The sequence below is a fragment of the Etheostoma spectabile genome, chromosome 4 (assembly GCF_008692095.1).
Source record: "Etheostoma spectabile isolate EspeVRDwgs_2016 chromosome 4, UIUC_Espe_1.0, whole genome shotgun sequence".
NCBI classification, from domain to species: domain Eukaryota; kingdom Metazoa; phylum Chordata; class Actinopteri; order Perciformes; family Percidae; genus Etheostoma; species Etheostoma spectabile.
In genome coordinates this window covers 1150396-1162660 of record NC_045736.1, presented here as the reverse complement: position 1 = coordinate 1162660, position 12265 = coordinate 1150396, and positions in this window count along the sequence as shown.

The window sequence follows — 12265 nt, the reverse complement described above, 5'->3', positions numbered from 1 at the left end:
TTTACAGAGGGCAAAAGTGGGAAAGATTGACAGCTATTCCAACCAGTTAGAACCAAACGTTATGAAACTGGCCTCCCTGTGTAGCCAATAAGATGACGAGTTAATTGATGCCTTACTTGACCAGAAAATTTTAACCCTGTGATGGCTCCAGCTGTGTCAAAACAAAAATATGGCCTTAGTTATTGCATTTCACCATTTCATCAATTTATAATTATTTATTTCTATAAATTTATGCATGTAGTTATTTCAGGTGTGTGAGTGATATGGATGTGTTTTGTATTTTGCACTTTTTGGGGTTTTTTTCTGAAAGGAAATGAGAAAAAACGCACAGACATATCTGTAGAAATAAATTTGTATAAAATCCATTTTATGAGTCATTTATTTCTGGATTTTTTCTGTTCTAAGTTGAGACATGTGGCTAGGGTACTATTTTTTGTATGTAGCCCATGTAATATACTTGCAGTAGTTTTTTAATCATTTTACAGATGACTTACTTGGACGGAAATAGAAATTCTCTGTTCTAACCTCTTTAGCTCTGTGTCAGTAAGGCCTAGTGTCACACTTCCACTAGAAACAAAGAATTGAGAGTGTTAACTTCCCAATGACCTCAGGGTCATCCCAGACGCTTTACCAGAAATCTACTGGTTAAGTAAGTACTACAAACCGAAGTAAAAAAACAACCTGAAGCTAAAGAAACCCTAAACGTTAACGGAAAAGACCCGCGGACCTGAGTGACTGAGGGAGAGGGAGAGGGCGGGAGCTGTTCACTTCTCAGTGTTCTGTGTGTGAGTGAGCGTGTGTGTGTAGGGGAGGGCGCTGTGACAACTAGCCTATCACAGAATAGTGTAGGGGACGGGCGCTGTCTGTGACTAGCCTATCACAGAATAGTTTAGGGGAGGGGTGCTGTCTGTGGCTAGCATATCACAGTCAATGAAGATTTGTATTCAATACAAGCACGGATGTTGACTCGTATTACTCGTATGATACTTGTATTTGGCAAAAATGCTCTATCCGTACTGGCTACTCGTTTTAGCCGAGTATCCGGCTCATCTCTATTCTGAACGTTAAAATACGGATGTTTGGACGGTGGCTGTCAGCGTTTGATGCATTTAAAAATGCGCCCTTTGGCGTGTATGTAGGACGTACCGGGGAGAGCAGCCAGCTGATGATATGATATTTAAATATTATAAACTTTATTTTACTTTAAATCATAAACATTTATTTTGTACAAGAGTGAGTGCAGGTGAAAGAGAGGTAGGGCCATAAAAAAATACAAATTGTCTACATGTATAACAACATGCATAGCAATATGTAGAGTCCATCATGACAGATTAGTCAAGCCGTAGATGAAGATTATAGCAGTTTGACCTAAAGCGCTGTCTACTGTCCTCCATCAAATTGGTTGGGCTGTACTGGTAACTACATTGTTCTAGGACTTGCGAACATCTGTAGAAAGATGTACAGTACACATAGGGCACAACTACAATATGTATTTACTTATAGTGGTATGCATGAGTTTAGACACCCATGCTAAAGGTGACTAAAAAGAGAAAAAGAAAAAAAAACATCTTTTGGAAATGTATTTAATGTCTTAATTAAAAAAAACACAGGAATTAGGACTAGGAATCCATCCTTTTAAAGACACCAATTTTCTTTGTGAATGAATAATGTATCGTAAATAATTAAATGTTCTTCCTTAAAATACAGGAAGCATTAGTATACACCCCCCTGAAATTAGATCCAAATCAATGCAAATCAAATCAGCTGTTAGGCTAACTGAAATAAAACCATGCTGAGTTGGTCCAAGATGGCGACCTGTGCAGACGTCTTATTCTGAGCTCCAAGACTCTGACCGAGTACCAATGATTTAAATTGACTTTTTGAGACTGTGTCATCAATAAACAAAGGATTGAAATGTTGCCCTTGCTTCCTGTAAGTTCATATGTCCGAACAAAAGGACTTTTGCTGGTTAATTTTAGTGAAAACCAACTAGCATACAAACTTTTGGGTGTTAGCCAAAGTTTTGTTCTTTGGTTTAAGGACACCTCTTCCTGAAACTCCCACGAAAAACCCAATTCCCAAAAAGGTCTGCACCAAAGAAGTGGAAACGGTATCAAATCCTAAAAGCCTTTAATGGCTTAAATGAACGTTTTTTGAAGTTTGAAGAAATGGTAATGAAAAATACAGTCGAGATTATGCAGGAAAGTGCAGGAAAATGTGAAAGGGCTGGAAACCCAGTGGAACGGTACGGAGGACACAGTGAAGAAGATGAATGACGAGATGACATGTCTGAGAGAGAAACTAGAAGAATCGGAACGGTACAGTAGGAGATGGAATCTCCGTCTTCTGAGTCTTCCAGAAAGCAGCAACGAGGATGTGAGGAAGGAGGTGCTGGAGATTATCGCTCAAATCATCCCAGAGGAAAAGAGCAAGCTTGGATTCCTGGTGGACACCTTGCACAGGGTCGGACGTCCGAGATAAAAGCACTCGACCCATCATCATTCAGTTCACCATGCGCACTTTCAGATTTAAAGTATGGAGAACAACGCTGCTGTCATGAAGAGAAAGAACCTCCGGATGACTGAGGATTTAACCCAACAGGAGGGACTGTGCAGAAATAAACTGTGGCCCCTTGTGAAGCAAGAGCGCGAAGACGGAAAGAAAACCAAATGGCAGGGTCCTGCTGTCATCATCAACGGTGTGAGACACACTGCCCAACTTGTCATACTTCTGTTAATGTGAGGTACAATGTTGACATTGCTTGACTTGGTAAACTTCTCTTAATATGAGGCTAAATACTCAAGTTAAATTCATCACCCATTTTTATGGGCTATTTTGTTCTTCTTGTGCATAATTAAAAGGGCAATATGTTCAATCCAACAGTTAAAACTAAAAACATTTTAGGAGGTTTTTGAGGTACTCGTGTTCAGAGCTTTCCACCTGACTAATCTCTGATAGTTTCTTTCTCAGAGTGTCTTTTCCTTAACTAGTTCCGTTAACCTTAACAGACATCCAGCTCAATCTTTTCTTTTTTAGTTCATCATGACACATTTCTTTTTTAGTTCCTTAAAATTAATATCTTTTAATGTAAGAGGTATTCGTGACAGCACCAAAAGGAAATCCATTTTTTTTTGTTCAGTAGACGAAGAAATGCTGACTTGATTTTTTTACAAGAGACTCACTTGGTGGATAGTGATGTGAAATTTTGGAAAGCTCAATGGGGCGACACATGTTATTTTTGTCATGCATCTCAACATTCAGCAGGTGTCGCCATTCTACTTAATAATTTTAAAGGCAATAGAGTTGAATCAGTGATCTCAAATGAGGGCAGATGGATAATTTTGGTCTTCAAACTAGACAATTCTTTCTTCATAGTTTGCAATGTTTTCACAGCTTTGTATGAAAATTTAAACCTTAAAAAACAAATGTTGATAATTGGAGGTGATTATAATGACGCTCCTTATGACCTTGTAGATAGACTACCTGTAAGAGTAAACCCACATTCAAGATTCAAAAGCACTGCATATGTTTATGAACAACTGACAGTTCTGGATGTTTGGTGGTTTTTAAACCCTGACATTGACGAATTCACCTGGAGCAACATCAGTAAATCCTTACAGTCTAAAATTGATCTATGGCTTATACTGTATCTCCCTCTTGTCTGCCATTTGAATCAGAATCATCACATAGGTATGCCCCATTCTCTGATCATAAATTAATCTCAATCCATCTAGCAGGAATAAAACAACAACATGGTAATAGACTTAGACTTAGAGACTTAGACTTAGCTTTATTAATCCCTTTGGGATGACTCCCGCAAGGAAATTAAAGTTACCAGCATCCGATACAGCATATGAAGGAGAAAAAATAAGAATACAATAAACACAAACTAATACAATGATGCACAGGACAACACACAGTACATGTGGTTACATGAAGGGATTATTTGAGGTGACTGATAGGCCTATACGTGGTTATTGGAAACTGAATAATAATTTGTTAATAATGAGTTTTGTGATTTAGAAAAAAAAGCAGCCAATAGCATATTTGGTAATAATGAAGGGAATCACACACAAACATGGGAATATTTACAATTTTAAATCAGAGGAATAGCAATTAAAAGAAGTAAAGAAATACAAAAAAATAACAGCCAAAGAAATACATCTCATGGATACATTAAACATAAGGATAATATTTCATAGGAAGAAGAAATAACATTGAAACAATTAAAGGAGGAAGTGGCCCATATGTACATTGAAATGGCTAAAGGGACATTTTTAAGGTCTCGAGCAAAATGGTTGGAACAAGGGGAAAGGAAGAAAGTCATTGTTTTGCTTTAGAAAAGCGAAATCGCAAGAGCAAAAATTTGACTACTCGTAAAATTAATAATAATATCACCACTAACTTTTTAGAAATTTCAAAATATGTTGGTACATTTTATAGCAATATGTATAAGTCAAATATTCAACTTGGCGAATGTGATAGATTCATTGAGTCAATTAAAGCATGTACACCAACTATATCTGAATAATTTAAAATGGATTGCGAACGTCCTAGTACTGAAGTGGAAATTTCAGAGGCTGTCGGGTCAATGAAAAAAGGGAAATCTCCCGGTAAGGATGGACTTTCAGCTGAATTTTATTTACATTTTTGGGAAATTATTGAAAAATCCTCCATTCGATCTAATTAAAGAATGCACTTTAAAAAAGGAACTGTCCACAAGTATGAAGCAAGGCTTAATATGTCTTCTCCCTAAATCTGAAAAAGATCACTTATTGATAGAAAACTGGAGACCTATCACGCTCTAAAATATTGACTATTAAATTGTATCACTGATTTTGGCTAAACGGTTAAAAAGAGGTCTTCATGAGATAACAAATGAAACACAGACAGGTTTTGTGTCTAATCTTCACATTAGCTCCAACATAAGACTTGTTCTTGACCTACTGGACTATTCTGATAACATCAATACTGATGCACTAATAGTATTTCTTGATTTTTATAAAGCATTTGATACGCTAGAACACTATTTTTTACTCAAAGCACTTCAGATTTTTGATTTCGGACCAAATTTTATATCTGCTATTGAAATGTTTTATAAAGATATTGACAGTTCTGTAATATTATATATACATAAATATTTCCTGTAATGAGATCTGTTCGCCAAGGCTTCCCTATTTCGCCGTTCCTGTTGGTGGTTGAATTATTGTCATTACATATTTGACATGATCTTATTATTAAAATTTGTCTAATTTTGGTAAGGAAATTAGAGGAACTCAACTAGCGGATGACACAGCTCTCTTTTTGAGCGACAAACATCAAATTGAACATGCTATATCCCTAATTTACCGATTTTAAGCTGCTTCGGGTTTAACACTCAACAAATCTAAATGTGCTTTATCAGGATGCATAGTATCCTGATCCATGAAAATAACTGGCATTTAATAAAAAAAATCTGTCTGCCGCTATGGGAATTTAACCTAGGGGTGTGTATAATTATGCCCCTGTTATTTTAAGGAAGAACATTTATTTATTTATGATACATACATTCAGACAAACAGAGCCATATTGACACAAGAAATGATTTTACAGTAGAAAGCACCATTTTAAGGAGTTGCACTGCCGTAATTAGTCAGAACCTTCTTCATCACACACCTGATGGTGCAGGACTTGATCCACATGGATCCACTTGCTGATCATTTCTCTGTCCCTGTATGGTTTCTTCCATCTCACCTTCTTTTTCATCCTCCTCACCCTCTGAAATATCCCTCTCTGTCATCACTCTCTAAACTTCCCAGACTCCTCTGCCTCTCCGGCGTCCTGCTCCTCAACCCCTTGATTTATTTCTCTCACTGCTGTTTTTCTCAATTTTTGTTTGCTGGAGCAAAAAAGGACGCTGTATGTCTTCCTCGTTTCATGATAACTATTAGAAGAAAAAATGTAGGGGTATGCATTACATTTGAGTCAATTTCAATACGTAGCTCTGTTGTCTGTAAATTTGGAGTGCTTTTATTGTTAATAATGTATTGTATTAAGTGTCCATTTCATTATAATATTCAGATTTACCATAAATAATTGAATATGCATTTTAAGTTCCCTTAAAGAGGGGAGGGGCGCTCACATTTGAGCATTTAAAAACGTGCTTGAAAGTAAGGCATTAGTTACTTTCTAAAGTAACTAGTTATTTTTATAATTTGTAAATGAGTATCAAATTTAGTTGACATGCTGGTTGAAATCTTTTTGTGAACCAATGTTGTTTCATATATGTAGTATGATGGGTAATTGTTTACCCATCATACTAATCAATCCCCCTTTTTACACATGGTCTAATCCAGGGGTGCACATTTCGTCGATTGCGTTATACCGGTCAATCGCAAAGGCAGTGGGGGTAGATCGCATGGCATTAAAAAAAAAAAAAGTAAAGATGTCAGGCTATCATCCATCCTCACTATGCCACTATACTTGCTTGACACACAGGACGACGAGTCTAAAGTCAGATCTTTTCTGACACATAGGTCGTGCTGACCTATGTGTCAGAAAAGCTTGCTGGAATTTTGCCGCTGCTGCATGCAAAATTCCAGCAAGCTGGTGAGTTGCCCAGTTAGCCTAGCTAAGTTATTTCTGCTAATCTCAAAAGAGGCATAAAAATGAGTTTGTATGCTTTGCATTTTTATAGTAGGTAGATCATTTTGACTTGGTCATTTTAAAAGTAGCTCTCAAGCTGAAAAAGTGTGGTCACCCCTGGTCTAACCCATGTGTCAACTTGGCAAAATGAAGAAAGAAACGGCTGGGTAGCATTCTGTTTGGGAATGAGATCCACTGCTTGTACTGAGAGATAAGATGGCAGAGGTCCAAATTGACAGCAACAGAATCAGGTACAAGAGAGAAGCCCACGCGGTTCAGGCCAGTGCCAGTCTCTGGAAGCAGAACTGTCAACATAAAAAATGAAATCCTGGTTAGTGAGAGTTGTGTCAGAGAGGTCAGGCTGTGGTATGCAGACACCTGTAGCTGTGCAACACAACTGTTCCTCTCTGTCATCTGATGTGGGGAAAGGAAAAGCAGGGTTAACAACAGTGCATCTCTTAGTGATATTTGGTAGTATTATCTAAGGTACTTGGTCACAGATAATTGAGAACAGAGAATTGTTCTTTTACTGTTTGACCTGTAGTCCCAATTGACCAAAATAAACCGACCACTATGCTTTGGTGCCAAATCTTTATGTCTAATAATCAAGTTTGTGACACCAGAGTCAACTAAAAAGGTGAGTGGAAGCCCGTTAGGTTTACACTCAATAGAAGGCCGTTTCTTGTAGGTGTGTAGCCGTGTCTGGGGCCTCCTCTGGCCTGACCATGGCCTTCGTGGCTGCGGCCTTTTTCGGGTCCGCGCTCCATATGTTGCCCACCAGCCTGTTGTAACATGTAGGCAGACGCTTCAAACATGGTTTTCTCACATATTCATTGGTCTTTCCACCTGATGCAGATGTGACGGATGCTGGGAGTGGAGTCTGGGGTTTGGGCAGCGGTGCACAAAACATGTGTCCTCTTCGTGCCCTTGTTTTTTTGACGCGTTTGAGGCACTTTTTTTAATCACTTTTTGACGCTGTTTTTCAACGTTTTCTTTATTTTGTAACCCTACCATCAGTCTACTGTACACATCACTAACACCAATCTATCACCACTAGTTTTACACTATTTTATTTTTCAAATTCATGGTCAAGAAACCTCATTTATATGAAATTATATCCTTTTTTTTGTCTTTTGTCATATTTTTGGGGGGGGAATAAAACACCCAAAACTCAATATAGTAGTAAACTGATCCTTCGTTTAACTTGCAAGAAGCGTTATATGGAACCATCCATGTAACATTTGGATGAAAAAATCCCAAATTTCTGATGTAGAAACTTTTAAAAACAGGGCAAAGTGGACCCCAGGACAACAGGAGCAGAGGTGTAGTGGTAAAAAAAGAGGTGGGTAAACTATAAATTCTGTGATCAGGTGGACCACGACGCGATCACCGATAAGGGGGGCCACGGCTTACCTGATGACATGTTTGTTTCATTGTTCCCTCACAGGTCACACAATCAGTTCAGTTCATACATTAATCGAATTTCTTGTTAAAAAGACTCAAGAAGGAATTATATGGTTGAAATCTATAAAGTTTACTAAATGACAAAACAGAGACAACAAAAATATGTGTAAAATATTCACATTAACAAGCTGGAATCAAAGACCTTTTTAGTTTTGTCTTTAAAATATTACTCAAACTAACTAATCAATTATCAAAATAGTGATGATGGAGTTTATTATATATAAATACATAGTAAAACCCCCATTGATTTTCTCCATAAGAATTTAATTATCAGCCATAATGTATAAACCGTCCGAGGTAGACTGACCCAGTTTCTGTATGATATCAACCTTGTAACATTATAAGAAAAACAATTATCCACTATCTTACGTAGAAAAACTACATTACCCACAATCCTAAGCATACCAGCAACGTTTCTGATTGGTCAAACTTTCTGTTACCATAGAAACGTTTACCGTAACAGCTAGAGCGACAACAATAACTAGCTAGCTGACTAGCAAAGGGAGATCCTTACTACTTGATGTTCTAATCCCCCAGCGTCGACTTCAAGGCAGCGCTGCGACCGTGACTTCAAGGCACCCAACCGTTGCCCAACCCTAGTACCTTCCACGCAGCGCTGCCTGGAAGGCGACACTGGGGGAATATACACCAAACCCCACAAGAGATTGGTCAACACTGACAGTAATGCAGGGCAATCTGAGACTTTGTCTTAGGTTTAACAACCTATGAAACTAATAATGAACAATATGAAACTAAAACGACACAAGCTTAATTTAGAATGGCTTTGGGAGATAGGCTATTCAGAGGTGGATAAACGCACTTTGGAGGTGGGTAAACGCCATTTCCGAATTTTGAGAGGTGCATAAACGGCGTTTACGTGCGTTTAGCCTCCACTACATCACTGAACAGGAGGGTTAAGTCAACGTCAAAACTGTAACTGGGAGAACAACCATCTGGTACGAGTTCCCGAGTAGTAAATAAGGGGTTTGACTGCCGTTCCAGGGCTCTGTCACAGGTCAAAGGTTTTAAAACACAAGTTACGGGTTTCCTGGAACATCACATAGGCCTACACATCCATTTGTCCAATGTCCCTGCCCGATTAAAGACAGTTTCTATCAAATGTTGAGTGTTAGGTTGAATATTCCTTCGGCATGTATCCAAATGTATTTTCATATTTTTACCACTTCTCTAAAGTATCTCATGAGAGGGACCTGTCTTCTGGAAACTGAAGGTTACAAGTCAGGGGCCCTCTGCGTAAGAAATGGTCCAGATCCAGATGTGAAGTGGGTAAAATCCTAACGGGGCCCTGAAAGAGTTGCTGTCATAGAGGGACAATAACACACTTAGGATGTGTATCGGGGACAGGAGTCGCAGAGGCCCACAAGAGTAGTTAAGTCTGTCTGATGATGAGAATCGCCTGAGTGGAGGATGATGTTAGGAATGAGTGGGTCCAGAAGGGGGGTCCTAAAGACTATAAAGGAGGGGTCGATTTTACATTTGTTGAGAATCTTTGAGCAGTGCATCTGATTGCATTTTAACTATTTTTCTGTCATGAAAGTCTGTTAAAGCTGTATTTAATCTAAAGTCATGGGATTCGTAATGTGCGAAGTCTTCTACATTATTTCTGAGTCTCCCCCTACATCACTGAGGCTCTAACTACCAGCTGGTCCATCGTATGAGTAAACGATTTTATTATTATTGTTGCGAGTTCTGCTGCTGGGTTCAGGATACTTCTTGAGACCACTGTTGGTGAGTTTGTCTAACACACTCACTTACATAGAAAGCCCTACAAGTAACTGAGCCATGACCCTGACCCCAACCCACCCTGGCGCAGCGCCCCTGGGTGTTGGCAACTACTGATCTTTTGCCACAGTTTACTCAGTCCTCTTAACTTACTCATTTATTTCATTTATTTGTTGATTTCGCTCAAAGGACATTTGTATCCTCATTAATAATAACAACTTTAAATATTCATTTATCAGAATCATTTATTTGTCATTATAAATCCTTCTGATAAATTAATATTTAAATGTATTATTAAATGTATTATATATCTAAAAAATAAAATCAAAAGGGACAGTCAACCATGTTATGAGTGTTGGCGTTGTATAGTTTGTCCACCAGAGGACGCTCTACAACTGTTATTGTGTTTTTGTTCAAAGGACAAAGTTTCATATTTTAAGTTTGTATTTTTATGCATTTTATTCATCTTTTTTCCTTTACTTTTTATATCATTTTTATATGCATTTATATTTGTGGAATTTGATGGGCGCGGTGCCCCAGTGGCCTCTATTAGGAGTGGCAGTATGGAGTTGGGTCAGGAACCGGAGGGTCGCAGGTTCAATCCCTGTACGGACCAAAGCATGGTGGTGGACTGGTAGCTGGAGAGGTGCCAGTTCACCTCCTGGGCACTGCCAAGGTGCTCTTGAGCAAGACACTGAACCCCAAACTGCTCGGGGCGCCTTTCCATGGGCAGCCCCCCCCCCCCCCCCCCCCCCCCCCACCACCCACCACCCCCCCCCCCCACCCCCCCCCCCCCCCCCCCCCCCCCACCCCCACCCCCCCCCCCCCCCCCCCCCCCCCCCCCCCCCCCAACCTGAAATCTCACCATTAGTGCATGTATAGGTACTGAGCATGTGTGTGTAATTCAGGCCTTTGAGTAATGTGTGTAATAACAACAGAGTGTAAATTGTTATTTCCCCTTGCGGGATTAATAAATCATACACTACTACTATTGTTATTATTATTATTGACAAGCCACCGCTGAATGGGACATTTGACAGCAGATCCCACAGAAAGCTCCAGTAAGGTTGATTTCTAATGGCCCACTGTAGCGCATCCATGCACTGTGTGTGAGCGCAACACGTAGACATGTAGTGCGCTAAACCTGGGACTATGCTGTGCTTCAGAGCAGACATACACCATAAACTGTTGTGCATGCTGCCTGTGTATCCCCTACCCCCAGCTGTCTGTATGATCCACACGGACTGCGGGAGTGGAAGTGCAGTATGTCTTTGCTGCGCTGCGCGTTACGCACAGCGAAGAAGGAAGCAACACACGCTTGGTTTCCGTCCTCTACAAACCGAGAACGTTTTCATATCTCCTCCCTAGATATATTGTATATAAACTCGCAGGTTTTGTTGGATAATATCTACACCGCGACAAATCACTTCTAACTAAGGTAGGTCATGTGTGCGCTCTGTTTGTCATCAAGTGACAGCCCAGATGTGGATAGTTTGGTGAAGTTGCCACTGTTGTCATCTGAGTCTCTATGATGATTTACCTTTTCTTGCCTACATGTGTGTACAGGAGGTTCCTCATTTAATCTACATACGTTATTGTGTTTCCATGCACTTATAAGTTGTTGAACAGTTAATAATATAAGTAACCTACCGAGTTACGTTGTGCGTGCAAACATGTAGTCCCGCAGGATACGTGGAGAAAATACACAAAAACACCGATAGAATTAAAAAGGTTAAAAGATCAAAACAAGTTATTCATTATTTATATATATATATACATTATTTTTGTACTTTTTTGACTATTTCTGGCCTTTAACTTTACAGACTAATGCCCACGACTATTGCATTGTATTGCGTAATTGTGTAGGCTCAAACATTTTCACTTTCGATTACGGGTGAATTATTTAAATTAAGGTCATTATTTCACTGGAGGGAACCATGAAATCCACGTTAAGCATGACGTCAAAATGTCTTTCTGTTAAATGTTCTGTCTCATTACAGATCATGGACCCGTGGCAGAAGCAGAATGCAGGTGACCCTGATTGCATACTTATATTTGATCTGTGAATGAGTTTCTTGAGTTACAAAAAGCAAAGCAGTGCATTAGACATTAGACAAGATAGTGCTTTTGAAAATAATAATTCAAAAGGGAGGAGATAGCCATCAGTGCTTCTTTGACATTCTGAGGCAGCTTCCAGAACATTAACATTAACAGCAACCGGTGCTCAGCCTGTAAAATAGTAGCATACAGCTGCTGTCTGCACTGTAGATACTGGGGGGGGGAACCTCAACATGCATCTGGCTTAAATCAAGTCAGAGTTTAAACTTTCTCTTTTCTATACATTGTTAATACATTTCTGAAGGAAGACTGTTATATATATTTACAGGCTCACAGACACGGCCAGTCACCGATAGTAACAGTGTTGTTACCGACA